At 39.8% G+C, this 23618-nt stretch overlaps 1 protein-coding gene across 1 annotated transcript in view; it reads right to left on the bottom strand.

The window, feature by feature from the left end:
• The window catches only part of LOC142213550 (uncharacterized), a 45795-nt gene that overhangs the window by 21250 nt on the left and 927 nt on the right, over positions 1-23618 (bottom strand). The window lies entirely within an intron of this gene.

Here is a 23618-nt window from a genome sequence, read left to right as displayed (position 1 = left end):
TGCTGTTTTTTTGGACGCCATGCATAACGCCTTTTTGTATGACCAAACAACTCAATCTTTGTTTCATCAGTCCACAGAACCTTCTTCCAAAATGAAGCTGGCTTGTCCAAATGTGCTTTTGCATACCTCAGGCGACTCTGTTTGTGGAGTGCTTGCAGAAACAGCTTCTTTCTCATAACTCTCCCATACAGCTTCTCCTTGTGCAAAGTGCGCTGTATTGTTGACCGATGCACAGTGACACCATCTGCAGCAAGATGATGCTGCAGCTCTTTGGAGGTGGTCTGTGGATTGTCCTTGACTGTTCTCACCATTCTTCTTCTCTGCCTTTCTGATATTTTTCTTGGCCTGCCACTTCTGGGCTTAACAAGAACTGTCCCTGTGGTCTTCCATTTCCTTACTATGTTCCTCACAGTGGAAACTGACAGGTTAAATCTCTGAGACAACTTTTTGTATCCTTCCCCTGAACAACTATGTTGAACAATCTTTGTTTTCAGATCATTTGAGAGCGGGATGTCCATGTTTGGCGGCTATCAAACTTAACTGAACTTGAATTGTTTTGTAAAGAGGAATGGTCCAAAATACCTTCATCCAGGAACTGATTAAAAGCTACAGGAAGCGACTAGAGGCTGTTATCTTTGCAAAAGGAGGATTTACTAAATATTAATGTCACTTTTCTGTTGAGGTGCCCATACTTTTGCACCGGTCAAATTTTGGTTTAATGCATATTGCACATTTTCTGTTAGTACAATAAACCTCATTTCAATCCTGAAATATTACTGTGTCCATCAGTTATTAGATATATCAAACTGAAATGGCTGTTGCAAACACCAAAATATTTAGAACTAAAAATGATTAAGATTAATAGGGGTGCCCAAACTTTTTCATAGGACTGTATATACATAGTAAAATCCAAATAACAGATAATCCCTAGTTACATACAGTTTGTTCTTTTTATAAGACGGCCATGAACTTTTCTTACTCCGCCAGACTTGTTTTACGCCAATTTATAATCAATAAGCTCTGCCCTTCAGCAGATAAAAAAACATGGAAGATTTAATGCTAGATTCATAGAGGTACAGCTGTCCTCATATGAGATGAATGTTCTTCATTTTCAAGATCAGAGTAACAGGATCATGGTCCAATTTGTGTCATCATGCAAATATTCCTTTGTTATACCTTCTACTGGGTGTAGCTTTATTGAGTTAAAATATCAGACTGTCAAAATCTGTTCCCACCTAACCTTCTTGGTATACTTTACTCCTTGGATTAAGTTAATTGGGGTTGCACTGCCATATTGAAGACTGATGGGAATTATGTCTTCCATTCTAGAATAAAAAACATGTTCCACTTCTTTGAAAAGCTCTAATTGTGCCCAGGTTTCTTCCAAGAAATTTTGGATAGATTTGTTGGGTTGTGTAGAAGAACACAGCATTTAGAGATTCAAAGAGAGAAACAATTATTTTGCTTACTTATGTTTTGCTGATAACACTGTCCCAAATACTGAAATTTCCCCACTGTGGGACTATTAAAGGATTATCTTATCTTATGGCCTACAATCTAAAATCTCTATCAGTATATCTTTAGCGTGTGGGAGGAAACTGGAGTACCCGGAGGAAACCCACACAGACACGGGGAGGACATACAATTGGTAGTATACCTAAAAAAACCAACCAGAGATTACAGTTGCAACTAGCACTGAAAGAGCAAAGGGTGGGATATTGAATATCATAATAGGTCAGGGCTTCAAGGTATCCTTTTGGACAGGGTGTTTTTTGTGAGAAGGTGACAGGCAGGGTGCTGGAATCTCACTATACTTCCCCCAGGTTTTTAACTTATGTGTGGTCCAGTGCAGGTCTCGAGTAGGCCTCAGCTCCAGGTGTGAGTCTTTGGCTCATTACTGGGCCAGAAAAAGGCTGAAGAATCTGCAGTCCAATGCAGATCCATGGAGTGAAAGGAGGTGTGTGGGTCAGTCCTGTAACCCTGTGAAACAAATTTGGGCTTGTTTTGTTCATGTGGCTGGTAGTAAGCCATGTACATTTAGGATAACATTACTGTTAGTTGCTCAGATGAGCAGGTTTTTTATTTTGTTTTTGCCTGAAGTTAAGCCTGTATTTTGTTTTGCTCATTTTGTGCCTAAAGTTAAGGATTATTTCCTGTTTTTTTTTTTTTTTTAAATAAACCAGTTTGCTGCCTATTTTGTGTCCCTGCCTTGATTGTTTGAGTCCACACCACTGCTTCTACTGAGCTACCTTCTCCACATGTACTAGAGCTTCTTTTGGTCATATATACTTCAATTTCAATGTTCCAATACAGTGCTCTGATTTAGAAAAGCATATGATCAGCATAAGTATATCTTCTCCTATAAGATTTCTACTGTGCACATCCTCAATGGACACACTCTAAGAGATTTGTTCTGCTGCATTTACTGTTTCTTTACTCTCAACACTTCACTGCCTTCTATGTTTGGGATTATCCTACCCTTCACTTTTATCATCATTTCAGCAGTTCTTTTTAGGGATTTATTAAGAAAAGAAGATATTCTTAAGTACCTGCTCCATAAAAAAACAGATGATACAGTAAGTCTTTCTAGAGCACACAGTAAATAATTTATAAAGATGTTGGGCTGCTGCCAATAGGTTATATATATAAACTGGAAATAAATCAATTTTTATGATTCTTATTTCAATTTTTGCAATGTTTGTTTGCAGTTCTTAAATAAATTTGGGCTCTTGCTTAGCAACACATTCTGCAGTCAGTAGGTGATATCGCCAGTGTCACCTACCATTCCGGATATGATCAGGTAACATGGAAAAGAACTTTGGAAGTTCCAACATTAGGAAAAAATACTAGTAATAGTAGTAGTAGTAGTAGTAGTAGTAGAGACAAGGACATACCTACTTGTGCTCTAACGTAAGACAGTGGCTGCTGGCATCTCTGCTCTACTATTCTGGCTTTGTCATGTCTGACCTATCCTTCTTCCCCCTACTTGCACAAGTGGCTACCTGCCACCAGCCAATCATGGTAGAGCCCAGAATACCCAGAGGAGGGAGCCGCAGCAATAACGTACCTTGTGTTTAAATGAATACATCTGTATTATTTTCTCTACCTGTTAACTGATTTTATATCTGTTTCTTGACTCTGAAGCTGTGCTACCTTCTCCAATCTCAGGCTGCCCTCTGACCTTGCCTCTCACCTGTCCCTTTGGTGTCAGTGTCTTTCAACGCACCTGAGTCAACTGTCACAAACTCTGGGACTACATAGAGGTAGCAAACTCGTGACACCCTGCAGCAAAGACCAGATACCCGTACGGGAGTAAAGGGTGAAAATCAGGGATCACTTAGATATCACCCTGAGAAGTAGGGCAATGTCAAACTGTTTCACTTACAGCGGATCCACAACTCATTGCATTATACCTAAGTGTGACAATGCAGATTATTACTGATGCCTGGAATGCTAAAGGACTGCTGTAGACAATCCAATAGAACTAACATGGAATGTAAAATGATCCTTTCAAAATCCTTCAAAATAATTTAAGACTTTTTGTGGAATTCTTGTGCTGGTGATAAACATACCTTCATCCTCAACTTCCCATGCAACATCAACCAGGTAAAAAAATAATATAAGAGGCTACTGTAACCATGTCTCCTGTACATTGGCCAGCAGAACTGGACTTCATTCAGAGCAGTCAACTTATTCAGATACCAACAGTGTCGCCTGTTACTCAGAATACCTCAGGGCTTAGAATAGGGCTGAATAGTCGAAAAAGCAATATTATAAATATTATGCATCAATACATCAGGTAACAGAATATGCAAAAAAAAAAAAAATGATGATGAGAGCCACATGAAGTGATGGTTTAAATGGATGATGGTGGTGAAAGAAAGGAAATGGAAGAGATGGCTAATGATAAAAAATAAATAAATGAACAGATGACAACTGACCCTAGTTGACTCCCTGAATCTTTCCCTACATCCATCTCTAAACACCGGACACCACCAATCCTTACTGCCCCTAAACATATTCCTAATGTAAACCCTAATCAGGAATGTAGACCCTAATGCTAGACTGCGAAAACAACAATTACCCATGTTTTTGTACTGTAATCCTCTATACAGGACTTTTCTCTCCGCTGATTTCTGGTGTTTTCTGGTTTCAACAGAGGTGTGAACTTAGCCTGACTCACATTTAACCTATTGTATATTTGCTCTTCTCGTTGGAATCCAATGATATTTAGTATATTTTTAATTCAAATTATGTCTCTGGGCCTCTTTAGTGTGTACTGGGGCCTGCAAAGCTTTATAAGGCTATGCAAGTACAGTGACCTTGTTATTGTCACCCTGATAAAGAGTGTAGGGGACATTAAAGAGTCCTCATAGTATGTTGCAGAGCTCCAAATTAAATAATTAATTAACAGGCCTAGATGGACTGCAGCCATCTTCTTTTAAGCCTGGAGAACTGATTAATGACACAAGATGGCTGTGTATCAAGAGTTCTGATTTATTATAAGAAAAAGGTAGTTTAAATACATTACAGACAAAGAGCTGGCTTGGCTATTCTAATCAGGTACAACACGATTGGTTATAGAGATATAAGACAAGCCTGGCACATGACTATTGGCTGAGGTCTGCATATCATTATTACACTCCAACCTGGGATGACCTTTCTCATGACATGAAAAAGAATCTAAGATATTTATGTGTAAGCCAACATCATACACTAGTTCTAGATGTATATCACAGAAAGAGAGATAATGATCACGTACTGGTCCGCTCCGGCCTTGGGGCTAACGACCAAACAGGTTATTTGAACCGGTTTCTACACCCACTCTCAAAGATGACCACAAATAGATAAGGAGTTATAACCCAACCATTAACAATCCACACGCCTTATCCCCTAAAGGGGTCTCTTAGACTCTAAACAGACATCCTTATGAAGCTTAGAACAGAAAATGCTTATAAAATGGCTGACAGAATACAAGATGGAAGATGTGATCCTAACAAGAGGACAATACCTGGCATGTTATGCATGGAAAGAGACTGTTATGGTTACCCTGGGAAACTAATCTTAAACTATCAAAGGAGTTTTTCCTATTCTTTTCTAAATGCTTTGCACAGCAGTTATATTATTCTATTTATCTTTAATAGGACAATGATCCGCCATTGCAAATACTGTAGTAGAAAGCAAGCAGCCAGCAGGGCCATCAGAAACAACTCACCTCCGAAATCCTGCCAAAGACCTGGCACATGAACTCTAATTTGATCTCCAAATTGTTTTTGTGGTAGACAGAATTAAAGTATCTACGTATCTTATAACCAATGTAAATGTGCTAGTTCCAGAGCCAAATACTACATTTAACTCCTGTTACAATAAATGCACTCTATGTAAATGATAGTCTAGGTCTAGTGTTACACAAACTCTGTATGTACAGTGGTGGACAAGATTCAAGTGATTCAAGCCTCTGAACTTCTCTTCCATGAAGCCATGCTACAAAAAGAGGTACATGATCTTCTGAAAGAGTTTAAAGTTATGGCCATGGTATAATGGTACACAATAATACAGAGCCAATGAAAATACAGTTGGTTGAAAACCTAGGGTTCACAAGAAAGATCAGGTGATCAGTTATCATATGGATAATTCCACTGTCTATACTCTACAATATGGCATTCTTACTCTTCGTCTCATTAGCTCTGTATGCCAGACTCGGAAGAGTTGAATGCCCATTCAAAGTAGACTATAAAGAACAGAGAGAACAAACCACCAGATACATTAATAGCTTCTTTTTTTTCTCCAAAAAATTCCTTTATTATAGTGGAGTTCAACTGACATCACTTTGCATTACCTTCTTTCCTTACAGAGTTGCAACACATTCTTTGGAATAAATAACTAGGAAAGCACTTGGCAAATAAACAGCATTTTTATGTGTTTGCCTATTGTGTTAATAAAGAGGCCAAACAGAGCTAGCTATGGCAGATAACCAACAATCTGAGTAAACCCCAGTGGAAAACAAAGCTAGGGATATTTAATTAAATATACTTTTCATTTTGTTGAATTGGAAAGCGTTCTCGATGTTTCTCGCTTGTGAGATTTTTTTGTTTGCATTAATAAGTTGGACTTTAATATGTAAACTAAAGATTCACACTCTGGCAATGCTTATCATAGTTGACATATGTTTTGAAAGTAATTAATTTAGCTTTGTGTTGGCATGTTTTTAATAAAGTCATTGTTCCGTACTGGGAAGACTGGTCTGACTGGCTGTCTTACTGGACGACTATTGCTTAATTACAAGGTGGGTTCCATTCTCATCGGTTAATCAGAACATAGAGTTACTGTTTAAATATTTGCCTCGATTGCCCTCCATAAAATATTTCAGCAGGGTACATATCCGCTGTGCTGTTAAGCGATGACAGCACTGTAATAAACACTGTGGGAATAATGTAAGCTATTGTGTTGAAGGTTTGCTGTATCACAACCTGGAACAACTCAATATATACACAGGATCATAGAATATCTCTTGCTAAAATTAATATATAACCAGTGAGTTACCTTTCTAAATCAACTTGATATAAACTCTCTTCGAAATGGAAGCCTCGAGTATACAATAACTATCCTTACAGTAATATCTGGTATGGAGCAGGTAATGGCATCCTAGGGCATTATAGCTATGCTTTTATTGGGATATTTTGGATAAAGCCTTGACCAACTACCCACTAAGAATTAGGGGGAAGATGGGAGTTGGACCTTGGCCTCTTGGATAAATATTTGATAGAATTCTGCAATTGTCCCATAGGCGCTCACTTCTATACCTGCTACCAAAGGAATATACAAAACTCCTAAATTCTTATACTATAGGGGCTAATCCCAACCAAATCTGCTCTCCACATGCTTTGGTCTTGTCCAGGTTTGTAACGCTCTCAGTGTAGGGTGGTGAACACATTCAGGCTCTTCATGGTTAATACTGAATCAAATCTGTTTGTACAGAATCATGGGTTGTGTGGAGGATCTACCAAGTCAGGAACCTGACAAATTAGCAGTGGCCATAATGCTGTATGTGGCCCGTAAATTAATAGCACAAAATTGGGTGAGCAATAGAGGCCTATCCAAGAGAATATATCACTAGAGTTACATGGCATATTATTTCTGAAAAAAACAAATTATGTATGAAGAGAAAGGCCATGGATAATATGAAAACTAACAAGGCAGTGTCTTCAGAAATCGTTTGAATGTATTATTGGGCCTGGTGGTCTAGTATGATCCACTGTGTGTCTGTGGGGTGGTCAGTATTAGCTAGGATAAAGAGGCTAGTAAAGAGGCGGAGAGAAATGTATCATTTCCCCTGTACCCCAGAATGGCTTGAAGTGTCAAAGACTGTGGCATTATGTCTGTGAAGGCTATGGGACAGAAGTCATTGCACGGCAAAAGGTTGGACTCATATTATCATACCTCTGCAGCAGAGGGACAGGGGAGTTTAAAAAAAAAAAAAATTGTTATATATATATATACTGTATATATATATATATATATATATATATATATATATATATATATATATATATATATATATATAGTGCTAAAAAAAAATCTTCTTAGGTCCCAGAGTGGTTTTGTCAGATTCTTGTATAGCAATTCTGTAGTATGTACCCAGCTCCCACATTATTATATAAACTTTCATATAGTATATAGTAATACTATATATTAACCTTCAGCACTCCAGCTGTTGTAAAACTACACCTCCCAGCATGCATACTTGCTCTGCTGTTCTTGGAACCCTCATGGATGTGAATGGAGCATTTTAGGAATTGTAGTTTCACAGCAACTGGAGTACCGAAGGTTACTGACCCCTGGGCTAGGATCTGTAAAGTTGGGATATAACCCCTTAAAGAAGCAGTTATAGCAGTTAGAAAGCAAACAAACACCCCTGCCCACAGAGGCATCTTGTCCTCAACATCATACCAAATGGAATTGTTATAATCCCGATTACAGGTGAAGTTAAGACCAATGGATTACTAAGTGACAACCAAAATGGCCACCATAACATGTGCTTAAGGGATTTTCACTCAGTATTGTCAAAAACAAGAACAGCAAAACTGCTTTGTTATTTAGATACATCACCAGATCCATTTATCGCTCTCTTTATAAGTTAACTTTGTCATTCCAGGACCTGGAAAAATTGGATTTCAACTTTAAAGGGGTATTCCCATAACTGTTGTTCTGCAGCCTCCAGGCTCTGTGCTCTGTTCACTTCCTGGATTTCTCAGCACATTGGTGGGCGGGGTTTCACTTGCTCTGCTATCTGCTATATTTGCAGTCAGTAACAAGGGATTGTTTGTAAATGCATTACCACAGTATAAAGCTGATGTGGAAACTGATGTAGCAGAGCTGGATTTGAGTCAGCTTGCATTATATACAGAGGTAACAGACTCCCTATCTCAGCCCTTATCAGCTAAATTCAATTAAACCAGCTGTTAAGTGGAAAAGCTGAAGATAGACAGCACAGTAATCCCGGAGATCTCACCTCCCCCCTCCCCTATCTGAGGGGCTCCATTGCTTGTCAGCCCCTCCCTCCCCCCCTGAGAGCAGGCAGCTACATCACTTGGGAAATGAGCAAATTAGCCCAGTGGCCATAGAAACGCAGCGTCAACAATGAAGTGAATAAATTAAGATAGCGGCCAAACAAAGCAGTTTTAATAAAGCAATGTATTTATGAAAAGTCTTAAATCCACATTAACTAGCAGTATAGATAGGATGCTTTTCATGGGACAACCCCTTTAACTGAATTTTAAGCAGTGTAATAGAAAATGCAAGATAACATAAAGGTCAGAACCTTCCAATGTTAGATCAGGGTGAATTGGGTCTACTAGTAAAATTCATTTTGGGGGACCATTACACAGCTACGTTCACACATTGCCTCAGACTTGCTGGTAAATTGATAAAATGTTGCAAATATAATCATTTAACAGAGTCCCTGCAGTGTGAATGAGAAGATGGGGCACAGGAAGGAAGGATACCGTTTGGCCTGACTCTGCATCTGGGTGTCACATGAGTCTCCCGGTATGTCTATATAGGGCTAGTTTTTAGACAAGGCGTGGCCCTGGGCAAAATTAAAAGTGGGACCCTAAATGCTGATATACCAACACCACCATCACATTCTGTCACTTCAGAAATTAGTGATGCTCTTCTAGCGGCACTGATATAGTCTGAAAAGATCATGTAAAGTTGTGAAACCACTATGTGTTTACCACCATAATGGGGAAAATTATTACCACTATGTAGACAATTGCCATACAAAACACATCATATAGACCAACAATAGAAATAGTATTGTGCACGATCCATATATATTATATGGTAAATCCCTGCTACCTCTTGTGTCACCCCCTCTACCTCATAGATTGTAAGCTCTTGCGAGCAGGGCCCTCAGTCCCACTGTGTCAAATGACGTTCTTTGTTATGTATCTGTCTGTATTTGAACCCTACAAATTGTACAGTGTTGCGGAATATGTTAGCGCTATATAAATAAAATGTATTATTATTATTATTATTATTAATAATAATAAATCCTAGATAAAACTCCTTAAATACCATTTCTGCAGGTAAATGTATTATAAAACCCCTTGCTATCATACACACCATGTGACATTGCAGGGTGAATGACATCAGATACCCTGTGACATCACAATGGGTATAGAATGTGTAAAGTTCTCAGCCATGTTGTGTCACTAGAGCTTGACAGCTTGAAGAGCACAGATGTGCGGCTGAGTAGCTCTTCACTTAGTGCTGACTCCTTCACACATTGTGTTGTTGTAGTTTTCCATATAATTTGTAGAACAAAGCATTTTGTAACATAAACCTGTTAAGAAAATGCTATAATTCTCTATTATCAGCTCCTTTTGGTCATGTTGGATCAGGGGTTAACCAGTCTGGGATTGTTTCTTTTCCTTTCGTAATAGAGCAGTAGGTGATATGTATTAAAGAAAAAGGGTCCCTTTATATGTGTCATGACTCAGACATGTGTCAAGATATATCAGGGCTCTTACATGTTGTGCTGTGATGTAGTTTTATATGGGTGCGGTCACTGTTACATATATTTGATGTGATCATGTATATGAAGGTTTTATGGTGCAGATCTCTGCTGCATTATAGATGGCACATGACACCACAGATATCTCATGATGTCACAATGGGTGTAGAATGTGTACAGTTCTTTACCTGAGCCATCTTGTGTCATTTGAGCATGACAGCTTGAAGAGGAAGGTCCAGGTATGTACAGTGCCTTGCGAAAGTATTCGGCCCCCTTGAACTTTTCAAACTTTTGCCACATTTCAGGCTTCAAACAAAGATATAAAATTTTACATTTTGGAGGAAGAATCAACAACAAGTGGGACACAATTGTGAAGAGGAACGAAATTTATTGGATATTTTAGACTTTTTCAACAAATAAAAAACTGAAAAGTCTGGTGTGCAGTATTATTCGGCCCCCTTGCATTAATACTTTGTAGCGCCACCTTTTGCTGCGATTACAGCTGCAAGTCACTTGGGATAGGTCTCTATCAGTTTTGCATTCTTCCTTGCAAAACAGCTGGAGCTCAGTGAGGTTGGATGGAGAGCGTTTGTGAACTGCAGTTTTCAGCTCTTTCCACAGATTCTCGATTGGATTCAGGTCTGGACTTTGACTTGGCCATTCTAACACCTGGATACGTTTATTTGTGAACCATTCCATTGTAGATTTTGCTTTATATTTTAGATCATTGTCTTGTTGGGAGATAAATCTGCGTCCCAGTCTCAGGTCTTTTGCAGACTCCAACAGGTTTTCTTCCAGAATGGTCCTGTATTTGGCTCCATCCATCTTCTCATCAATTTTAATCATCTTCCCTGTCCCTGCTGAAGAAAAGCAAGCCCAAACCATGATGCTACCACCACCATGTTTGACAGTGGGGATGATGTGTTCAGGGTGATGAACTGTGTTGCTTTTACACCAAACATATCGTTTTACATTGTGGCCAAAAAGTTGGATTTTGGTTTCATCTGACCAGAGCACCTTCTTCCACATGTTTGGTTTCTTCTGGGTGGCTAGGGGCAAATTTTAAACGAGACTTTATATGGATATCTTTGAGAAATGGCTTTCTTCTTGCCACTCTTCCATTAAAGGCCAGATCTGGGCAGTGTACGATGGATTGTTGTTGTATGGACAGACTCTCCCACCTCAGCTGTAGATCTCTGCAGTTCATTCAAAGTGATCATGGGCCTCTTGGCTGCATCTCTGATCAGTCGTCTCCTTGTTTGAGTTGAAAGTTTAGAGGGATGGCCGGGTCTTGGTAGATTTGCAGTGGTCCGATACTCCTTCCATTTCAATATGATTGCTTGCACAGTGCTCCTTGGTATGTTTAAAGCTTGGAAATTCTTTTTATATCCAAATCCAGCTTTAAACGTCTCCACAACAGTATCTCGGACCTGCCTGATGTGTTCCTTGGTCTTCATGATGCTCTCTGCGCTTTAAACAGAACCCTGAGACGATCACAGAGCAGATGCATTTATATGGAGACTTGATTACATACAGGTGGATTCTATTTATCATCATCAGTCATTTAGGAAAACATTGGATCTTTTCAGACCCCAGAGTATAATAATTGGAGACCCAGGAGGGATACAAACATAAAAAAACACTGTTATTTACCTATCCCTGGCTCCATTGCACTCCACGCTGATGTTGGCCATCTTCAATGTCATCCGGGACGTCACGTGACCCCGGGGGGCCAGCATCGCACCGAAAAGGCCGCAGATCCCGGTCATGAGACACCAGGGACGTCACACAAGTAGGCCCAAATCCTGCCCAGAGCTCGGAGAGGTAAGTAATATTGTTTTTTTTTATGTTCCCTTACCTCTCCTGGGCCTCTGATCATTATACTCAGGGGTCTTTTCAGACCCTAGATTAGAATAATAGTGTTTGTGGGGTCTGCAGAATAACTCCCGCTGGTAACGGCCTATTAAAGAAAAATAAAATTCAGCGGTAGCGGCTGTCACCGGGCCCCCTAATGTCCCGGGCTCTGTTGCAGCCACAACCACTGCTACCCCCATAATTACGCCCCTGGGTATGTTTTAAACGGTAGTAGCAATTGAATGCCTCATGTAGAAAAACATAAATCATCCATATTCAGTCACAGGAAAATCAGTCAGCAAATATTGGGCACACAAGCCTGATTTTAGACTGGACTACACAGGACCAAATTGTCTCTGGAAGCAACATCAACTTTCTGTAACGCTCCATGCAGTGGCATAGCTAGCTGGGGGTGGTTGCTCTGGGCCCACTGACTCTGGGTCATTAATATATGCTTTACTTTTAAACTAGATCAGCCAAAAGTGTTAGATACTTCACCAGGATTAATGGTGGACTCAATGCTGAGCTATATGTGAGTATCCTACAAGAGGAGCTACTTTGTACAATTGAGCACTATGGGCATGAAAACAACCTGAAGCATATGTTGAGATTAGCAAAGAAATTATTCTATGACAATAAAGTAGAGGTTCTGGCTTGGCACCCCAGAGTCCCCAGACTTCAACCCAATCGAACAATTGTGGGTAGAGTTGAAGAAAAAAGCTGTATTTGTACCCAAGTGAGTCAACCAGTACCAAAATTGGGAACATGTGGAAGAGACCTGGGTCAGATTTTGGTTGAGACATGCCTGAATCTGATAGAGCGCATGTACAAAAAGATTCAAGCAGTGTTGAGAGACAAAGATAGAATTAGAAAATGTTAACATTTTGAATTGGGTTTTTTTTTTGGAGAAAACAGTAACAATATAATTCAATTACAATAATCTGCATAATAATCATATGCTAAATAGTTGCAAGTCACATTTATGTACGAGATAGCCAAAATGTTGATTGTCTATAAAATGATGATAGTCTCATGTTTGAAGGTGTAGTGGATAGTGAGATGTGGAGCCTTAAAATCAATAGATCAAAACATTGCGTTTTGCTTGTAAGTGTAAATCCTACTTAACCATCTTTCCATCCTTCGCACCAGTTTCAATGTCATTGTAGAAAACTGAGTCTTGCCAATACTGAGGCAACAAACCATGCCCTTCTTCACAGAGTGCTTTAAATAAAGACGGTTATGTTACACTGTATGAAGAAGTTGCAACTTTCTGGCCGGTACTATACTAAAACAGTGACCTGGATCATCTCCACTGTGATGACTGCACAGGGCAGTTTCCAAAATGGGAAGGAAACTGGACCGTGTTGCACCCATTTATACCAGTTTTCCATACAACCACAGTTTGGTTTGGTTTTAGAGTATCGGACTAGATTCACTCATCATTCATACCCATTCATGACCAAACATGTAGATCATAACACTTATTGCTTATTTATAGGGACAACTTGGATACTGCCCTTGTAAAGACAGTAGTCTTATAAGGGTGATAGGAATAGTATAGTCTCAGGGCAAGTGTTATAGATAGAAATTGAATCTTATTGGAGCTAAATACCAAATAAAGGATCCAGACACCCTTAGTTAAAAGAGTTAAATTATATAAGGACCTTCTATAAAGAAAGCTTAATTGCTGGGTACTATGTCTTCTTAAGGAATCTGCTAAATGTACTTGAATCATTGATCTATAGGGAGCTCCTTCTAAAAGCTGGCACTAGAGGAAGTTCCGATGTTTCTACCAAGGATGACTTATGTGCTACATTATATCCAGACCCTATACTAATTTAATACATTATGTATGTAACATATACACTCCATAGTCTTTGCACAGGACACATTCAACTATATTTAGAAATTGTTTCCCTATCATGAAAATTTAGCGATTCAGTGATTTTCCAGATGGTGGTCTTTCTGTTTAGGATTTTTCCATGAAGTTATGTGAGGTTGGATAACAAACTGTACGCTAAGAAGCATGCTGAAAAACACTGGAAAATTTCTTTGCAAGATTCAGACTGAGGAAGAAAAATGGTGAAGGTTGAATTCTGGCACAGAGAGGATAAATAATGTCCTGAAACCAAATCTAATTGATCACAGACATTGCTCAGGAAAAGAAGTTGGCTTTGGAAGAGCATTATTTCCTTGTTGCCAGATTATTTTGGGAACTTTGGCACTTTTCATTAGATGCAAAAATTAGATCTTTATCTGTATTCACTGGGGAAGAAACTTTGCTTGGTTATAAGAAAATATGCTTTATTATGTTTTATTGTATTTGGAAATTCCAGATACACCTTCTACACCACTCTTGTCAGTAATTCAGAATAATAGGCAAAGCAGTGCCAGTTTTAAAGTAAGCCCCATATTGCAAACCTCACAGTACTCTCAATAGTGCCATAAACAATAACAAAAAAAAAATCCAATAGTGTCAGGCTCGGTACAGTGTTTGCAAGCCATTTTGAAGGAGTATTTGATTATTGGTGGACTGCTTGGGGATCCCCCCCAAATAGAAACCGAATCTTAGGAATCCCGCAGACCCATTAGGCTATAATTAGGTCCGTGAGGTTTCTGCCGGAAAAGGGGCTTAGAATGCAAAAAGAAAAGCAGGGGGAGGGGGGGGGGGGGTTGAAGTTAGGTTAATAATGTATATTACAAGAATGTACACCATTCTATATTCCCTTTTAATAGAAAACAGCCTGTAACATTCTCCATCACAATCCATTGCAGTCCACTGAATATCAGCAGAGGAAAAAAATCTACTGACTTTTTCAGGTCCCCCGAAAGACCCCGAACAACAGAGAAGCGAGGCTAGTGTGAACCTGAGCTGTTACTAGGCAGAGTCTATACACAATTCTCTTGTGAATATGCAGAACTGAAGCATTTACAAAGGAGAGTTGGAATGGTCACTTCAAAAGCCTGTATCTACTGTATTATACCAAATAGAAAGAATGAAGTACTAGCTGTAACAGAACCTGAGATATCACTAGTTAACCCCTTAGGGCTAGTTCACACGTGGGCAAAGGGGAGTTTTTTGACAGCGGATTTCGCTTCAAAATCAGCCCCTTTACAATGGATCCCTATGTGAACAGCTAGCTTTTTTTTTCCGCTAGCTTTTTTTTTCTGCTAGTTATATTTCAGCTAGCAGAAAAAAGAAGCGATATGACCTTTCTTCAGGCGTTTTCCGCCTGAAGAAAGCAATAGAAGTGAATGGGAGGCAAAAACCGCGCGTGGTTTTTTCATCCCATTCACTTTATGGGAGGGGAAAACAGCCTGGCTTTTTTTGGAAGCAGTTTTTACAAAAAAAAACTCCAAAAAAAGCTTGGCAATGTCAAAAAAAGCTTCCTAATTAGGAAGCGTTTTTTTTCCGGACCAAAATAAGCCAGGAGGTTTTTATGTGTGAACTAGCCCTTACCGGCATCCGCCGTACTAGTACGGCGCATGCTGGTGTTTAACTATGGCGGCCGCCCGGGAGCCAGGTGGCTGCAATAGCCGCAGGGGGTCTAATGTTTTATACAGTAGACAACCAGCGCTAATGCCCCTGGTCGGTGCCCGCACCAATCGGGGGCATTAACCCCTCCGGCGATCTGTCAAAGCTGACTGAAGTACCATTTTCCTGGCAGCGCCTGGGTGCCGCCATTTTTGCTGTAATCTCCAGGGCCAGCGTCACGTTTCTATGACAGACGGGAGCCTTGTGAAGGCTCCCCGGCCTGTCATTCTATTGCAGGCTATGTTAGGTAGCCTGCAGTAGAAGCACCAGTATTTTGCAATGCATTAGCATTGTAATGCATTGTATTAGTGATCAGACCCCCTGGGGTTAAAAAAAAATACGTTTTAAAAAAAGTAAAAAAGATAAAAATAAAAAATTATATATTAAAAATATTAAGTTCAAATCACCCCCTTTTCCCTAGAACACATATAAAAGTAGTTAAATACTGTGAAACACCTACATATTAGGTATCCCTGTGTCCAAAATCACCCGCTCTACAAATCTATAAAAATATTTTTCCTGTATCATAAACGCCGTAGCGGGAAAGAGAGTCAAAAGTGACAAACCGTCATTTTTTCACTATTTTGCTTCTGATAAAAAATTTAATAAAAAGTGATAAAAGCAAAAAGGTAGAACTAAAAATTACACCCGGCCCCGCAAAAAAAAAAAACGCCATATACTTTCCTGTACACTGAAGTATGAAAAAGTTACGGGTGTCAGAATATGGCGACTTGTAGAAAAAAAATTTTTTAACACAGTTTTAGATTTTTTTAAGGGGTTAAAATGTAAATAAAACCATATAAATTTGGTATCCCTGGAATCGTACCAAAACACAGAATACAGGGGACATGTCATTGTGGCTGCACAGTGAAAGCTGTAAAACCAAAGCCAGTAAAAAAGTCGTACAAATGTATTTTTTCTTCAAATTCAACCCTTTCTGAATTCTTTCCAGCTTCCCAGTACATTATACAGAATAATTAATGGTGGCATTATGAAGAAAAATTTGTCCTGCAAACATATGGCTCTGGGAACAGAGAAATAAAAAAAAGTTATGGGGTTTAGAAGGAGGGGAGTCAAAAAACAAAAATCAAAATATGCCATTGGCGGGAAGGGGTTAAATAAACAGTCAGGAATATTTAGCAGTTCATGCTGCATATAAAATCACCCTCCCAACCACATTTTAACTAGTGAGATCTCTAATTCTTTTATAATTTTTCTAGGTGTTATGAAAGCAAAGATACGGCCATTTGAAATTACTATCCCCACTTTAGTAAATGCTTGAGCTCTATGTGCTGCATTGAGTACAGGTGTACAGACAGTGTGTCTTATGCTGATGGTCCCACACTGCAAACATGTTGAGATTTGGCTGCGGCTGGAACAGCGTAGCAAAATCCACTGCATTTTACCATACCTGCACAGGGAACAGGATTCTAGCTAATCCCATACATTGCAGAAAGATATCTACAGTGGAAATGCTGCGGTTTCATAAACCATTGCGTTTTTGTAAGTCTCTGCACGTCAATTATACCTACGGTAACACTAGCATTTTCCATATGGGTATAATGGGGACTGAAAGTCCGCAGAGGAAAACTGTGCATCTTTTTTCAGATGCGGATCTATACGCGGGGCCTTAGCCTTAGTTAGAGCATTGATAATGGGAGATTTACAGCCTGTTCACTATTAAAAGAAGTTTAATAGGTTAATAAATAAAGTATATTATAAGAATGTTCACCACAACACCCTGACACAATAGCAAAAAATAAATAAATCAAACAAACTAAATGGGAGTTACACCTTAGATATATTCAAATATCATTTTAACATTTTATAAAATAGACATGGCTGTAAAACAGACTGAGGGTTACCAGATGGACGACCCTTGATCTGAGCACTAAATTTAGTATCTCATACACATTACATATGAATATAGAGAAGTTATAGAATAGTTATTAAGCACCGAGCTTAAGTGTAACCAGATACCAAAATCCAGGTATCACCACTACCTAGCTCTGCTCCTAGAGGTTTCTGAAAGGGTAGAGCTTGTGGCTATTCAATATGTGCAAGAAACACTCTCCCTGTGCAGACTATTAATATTAGACATAAAAAGACAAGGGTAAAAGGTTGAAGCATTCTTGTTTCTATGGAGACACATGCCGTGCACAGATGCATCCTCATTCATCTGCAGGATTGTGGCTGTGTCTTCAACAATGTAACTAAACTACATTCAGCAGCGTTCCATCACTTCACCCAAATAACTGAACTCCATTCACTGTCATGATCAGCGGCATAACTAGGGATGGCGAGGCGCCGAGGTGAAGTTTTGACATGCTAAACCCCCCACCCCCAAACCAACGCCGAAGACCATGACTGGTACCGGACCCCCTTATGTCTTGAGCCCTGTGGCAGCCGCTACCGCTGCTACCAGGATAGTTAGGCCCCTGCTCATGATATTCTTGCAGCTCTCTAATATTTTGATCAGGCTTTCAAGAGCTTTGCCAGATCCTCATAGTAATTTTATGCTATCATACACCATCACCTAAAGATCTGTAGTATTAATAACAAGTAGTGCAAGCTTTACAGCTACAGGGTTATAATACAATATTGGTTTTGCCCAAACTTCACCAACAAGTGGCTCAGAATCCACAGGTAGCTTTCATCTCCTAGTATTTTAATCTTCAGCTTTTGCCAACTGCAGATAATATTGTTCTAGTGGCACCAAGGCTGTCTTATCGTGTAACGTTTAAATCGACAATTGCATTAATTTGACATTTTCTTGAACTCTGAAGGTTAATAAATTTAAGGTAAACTTGGGCATTACTAAAACTCATACTTACCAACACTTAAGGAATGCCCCGCAGACTCACAAAAAGGGGATGACATAACAGGGTCTCAAAAGAGTAGGCAAATCTCCCACACCTTGCCTGAAAGTTTCCACTGTGCAATTAGCTGCTTGTTCTCCTGTAACCAGTTCTTGCTAGGCTCAAAATCATATTACTGATGGTTAACATAATGGTAAGGATCTTATTACTTGGTCATATATTTAATAGACTTCCTTCTTGTTTAAAAAGAAAAGATTTAGTTGTTTCCATAAAACCTGACCACCATCAGCAGTCCGGTTTGGCTGTTGACCAGGAATTGGGGAGTGAGAACCACGGGAAGTGACCTGGGTGGGGGAGGGGGGTCATTTTAGAGATAGGTGCAAACCCAAGAGGTTCTTCATGCAGCTATCAAACATTTATGGAATACTCTGCAGAAACCACTCACATATCCTTTAGTGTTTTTTTTTTGTTTTTGTTTTTTTTTTAAAAAAAACCTAATACTTACCAAGACATGTATTGTATTGAACATTGAATGCATGCACAGTGAAGTGAAGGTGTACTGATTCACACTAGAGATGAGCGAATACCGTTCGATCGAGTAGGTATTCGATCGAATATTAAGCTATTCGACATATTCTATTTCGATCGAATACCACGTGGTAAATGCACCTGCCCTGGCGTTTTTTTTTTGCACAATAACTGTGCAGGGAAGGTGGGACAGGAAGCAGGAAAACGTAGGCATCGTAAAAAAATAGGAAAAAGTCATTGGCTGGCTAAATCAGGTGACCTCGGATTTCTAAGAATAGTGGCAGCCATATTCGTGTCAGATGCGGTTTCGTGAGATAGGGAGAGACATAGTAGTGAGGGTCAGATAGCGATTAGCTTCTGCTAGGCAGGAAAGCTGAAAACAAAAAGCTCTTTTCAGAGCTACACTGCAGGAAGAGTGTATATGTATATTACAAGTGGTATATACTATATACCTGCCCCATAGGGGTGAGAAGAAAGCTTCATACTGTCATCACCTGTACACATCTGAAAATGCATCAGGGTATCACAAAGGGACAGGGACGAGGACGAAGACGGGGATGTGGAAATCCAGCTGGGCATCCAGGCCGCAGTCGAGCTACTGCAGATCCAATGGCTACTGGAGAGGGGCAGCCAGCAGTGCCCTCATCCACAACGTCAAGCAGGGTGCAGGGTACCCCACTGACAAGGCCCGAGCACCAGGAACCGATGTTACAGCAGATAGCAGATATTGCTTCCAGCGGCATTTGCACCAGCCAGTCAGCCACTACCTCCAGGCATGTAGTAACACAACAGTCTGCCTCTCCTGGCGATGTAGTGGCTGTGGACCCACAACCAGCATGTCCCATCAACAGTACTAATGACGAGACACAGTTCCATGTTTCTGTGCTAGCTCACAAGTTCCTCGTTCTCCTCCTTCTCCAACACCACCACCATCACCGTTAAAAACTAATTAATATAACCCCATTAAGGCTCATCCCAAGGGCCTTACAAATAATGTTTTAGGGCTCACCCCAAGGGCCTAAAAACTAAAACTCTGCTTTTACAAGGCTCAACTCACCCCAAGGGCCAAAAACACTGCTGGTTAAAGGCTCAATTCACCCAAAGGGCCTAAAACTCTGCCAGTACAAGGCTGATCTCACCCAAAGGGCCTAAAACTCTGCTGGTGCAAGGCTCAACTGACTTCAAGGGCCTAATACTCTGCTGGTACAAGGCTCAACTCACCCCAAGGGCCTGAAGCTAAGTTTGGAAGGGCTCACCCCAAGGGCCTGAAAGGTAAATTTTTGTATGGCTCAGCTTAAGGGCCTCTAACTTAATTTGGAAGGGCTCACGTGAAGGGCCAGAAAAGTACATCACACACATACAAACAATGACAGTTAAGGGTGGGGGCTGTTGGATTTCCCATTGCCTATGGTTGTCATGGGCAACGTAATTTAAAGGGGTGCATGCTAATTTGAGATGAGCGAACACTGTTCGGATCAGCTGATCCGAACAGCACGCACCCATAGAAATGAATGGAAGCACCTGTGATGCCAGCCGGACGCCGGCAAAGTCAGCGTCACAGGTGCTTCCATTCATTTCTATGGGTGTGTGCTGTTCGAATCGGCTGATCCGAACAGTGTTCGCTCATCTCTAATGCTAATGTTTCTTTAGCTTAAAATTTGTGTTTCTGTCCATACTAATGTAGAGGAAAGTAGGTTTCCAAGTATTTTTCCACTTTCCAGATTGAGTTTGGAGTGTCTAGTTGATAGGCTGTGATAGTGGGGTAATACTGGGACTTGGGCATGTTAGATGCCCCCAGACATGCTTCCCCTGCTGTCCCAGTTGCATTCCAGAGGTGTTGGCATCATTTCCTGGGGTGTCATTGTGGACTTGGTGACTCTCCTTAGTCAAATTTGGGTTTCCCCTGAAACGAGCATTTTTTCCTCATAGACTATAATGGGATTCGGTATTCAGTCAAATAGTCGAATATTGAGGATCTACTCAAAACAAATAATGAATATCGAATATTTCACCACTCGTTCATCTCTAATTCACGCCACTGGAGAACTGCACATGCACTGGGAAAACCTGATGTCTTATAAGAACATTTGTTTCATCTTTTTTATTTTAAAATAATCAAGAGGTGTGTCCCAGGTTCCCGGCTGACTCCTATAATACTCCAAGCATATACTGTACGTAGTTCTCCAGTGAAGCACACGGTGCCATTCACTTTCTTCCATCTTTTTATAGAAATGAAGAAGACAAGGTTGTCACTGCCACTCTATTTTAAAACTAGGGGAAAAAAAAGGTTTTATTGCTTTAATTTAGTTGACTGTTGCCACATTTGTATATTTACTCTAAAATGTTGCTGTCAATTTTGCTTTAAGATCATACATCAATTTTCAGGTTACAGGCACTGCTTTGTGAACTCAGTCTCTAAAGAGGGTCTCTAAGTCTGGAGGATCTGATATGTCCATTGGGTTTTACTTAATGCTACAGTACTTAAATGATGAATTAACACATTTTAGAAGAATCGGATACCATTTTTGTTTGCTACCTTATACTTTTAAAAACTGAATTGGATCCTAGTACCAAACAACTTCATTCACTGTTGGAATTTTTCCCTGGAGTCAACAAAGGCAACAGTTTATATAGTTATAGTATATGTATAGTTTTTGTAGTGCACATGAGGATACATCAGCTTCTGAATAAAAAAAAAATCAACTCTTGGATAGTACAAGCGATTGCTTAACTAGCTATTAATAGTATACCGTTATTATATATAACAGTGGCTGCAAAATACCAAACAGAGCAGTGGGAAGTTCCAACGTTCCTCAGCAGGCTGAAGTCTACAGATCAGAGGTACTGTAAATATTTCAGCAATTTCTTATATTCTTCTGTTTAAGCTGAACAAGCAATGTAATGTATATAAAACTATTCAAGTAAGTACCATACATAGTAGTCTCCAAACTTTGGCTCTCCAGCTGTTGCAAAACTACAATTCCCAGAATACACAACTATTGCAGTCAAATGGACTGCACGACTACATATTTACAAGGGGGGGATATAGAATTAGACAAATAGAACAGTCATTGGGAGAATTTACTAAGACTTAATGAAGTTCCTGACAGGAATAAATATGTGGCTGAATTATGAAGACACTCCAGCCTCTTCATAATTTAGGTGCACCAGAATGGAAATCAACTCCCGTCAGGAACTGGCATAGATTTGAAGTATAACTCACATCAATGTTCTAAAATTACATTTGGCTCTGCCTCTGAGCAGTGGGAGGATCAGCTCATGCTGCCCAGGGAGGAGATAAATGCAGGATGGGCGTGTTTAGTGATGATGCAGCAGTGCTCAGTAATAGAAGAAAACTCTGCCTGTAATTCAAAATCTTCATTTGAATAAAGAATAAACGTGATTTTTTTTTCTGTATCCCTGGGGTTCTGAAACATAAGAAAGGTATTGCTTTTATTCTGCTAACAGCATTTACAGCACTATGGGAGCTGTTTAAAGTACCTGGGGCAGCGATAGACTCCCTTTAAGATACGCATTTTTAACCAATACCACCATGTTACAGAGATGAACAGCGTACCTTTGTTATATATGTAACTTTTATACATTTGGAGAAAAACAACTTTGAATTCTGCTCTTGCTGCTCAGATAGGAGGAGTCATTTTACAGCAGTAGGACAACTCCACTCTCACTGCATGGGGTGAGGTGGTAGGAAAACGTCTTGCGAGAATAGTGTTGCAGAGAGCTGAAGCCACGCTCCCAGTGCACCAATTGCATAAAAGTTGCTTTTCTCCAAATCTACAAAAGGGACATAACAACAAAAGTAGGTTGCTTATGACTGTAATGTGCCCTGTAATAGGATGGTTAAATGTGCATGAAGGAGCTGGTAGACTCTTTAAGATCCTTATTTTACCTTAATTTCATAAGAAAAAGACACATACGCAGGGTTGTTTTAACATATTGGTGGGCCCAAGTTTCATAAGTGCCACCTGTACCCCCATCACCACCACTTATTAATACCTGACCCACATAATTTATAATGGCACCCACATAGTATAATATATCAAACGAAGAAAAAAAAAAAAAAAAAAGCCTACTCACACCTTCCTGATAGCTTTTAGGAGCAAGTGATCTCACTACACCATACCTACTGCTCCTAAGACACCGGGAACCGAGAGAGTGGCCAAATGGTGGAGCAAGGATCCCTGTTTCACCACTGTACTCAAATCAACTGCACCTGGAGGATACAGATTAGTTGGAGTCGTGACATAGCGGGGCAGCCTGGTTTCACTGCCTGGATCAGAGTTACAACACTCTAAATGCAAGATTGTCCAACTGTCCCAAACGGACACCAGCTACCATAGGGCCTGGTGCAAGTGAACCATTGGTCCTATGGTTAAAGAGCAATTCCATAATCTGAAGTTGTTACAACCTCAGTCTAATAATATCATATAACTCTGGTATAGTATCGTCATAGATCCATCCATCCATGATAAACAGTGTCCATTTATATCACATACTGACAAGGTCATGTGACCACACACGTGACATCATAAACACAACTGGTCTCTATGGCAGCAAAAAGGGCCAAAATCACTTCAGGAATAGTTACAATAGTTGTTTTTTTTTTGTTTTGTTTTTTATACATACAGATAAAAATCTAGCATTTATGGGGGTTTTTTTTAATAAGGGACACGATGACCCCCAAGATAAACTGATACTATCAGCCTTACATTTAGATACGGAAATCATTATCTTCAAGACATAAAGGATTTTGCCTTGGCTATAAAACAGGCAGATGTAGTAGAGCCGAGTTTGTGAAATGGAGCAGAGCTGAGTGTTATTTGACATAACTAATCACTTGATA

This window comes from Leptodactylus fuscus, chromosome 7, assembly GCF_031893055.1.
Source record: "Leptodactylus fuscus isolate aLepFus1 chromosome 7, aLepFus1.hap2, whole genome shotgun sequence".
Lineage (NCBI taxonomy): Eukaryota > Metazoa > Chordata > Amphibia > Anura > Leptodactylidae > Leptodactylus > Leptodactylus fuscus.
The sequence above is the reverse complement of the archived record's forward strand: the minus strand, read 5'-3'. Positions and strand labels throughout refer to the sequence as shown.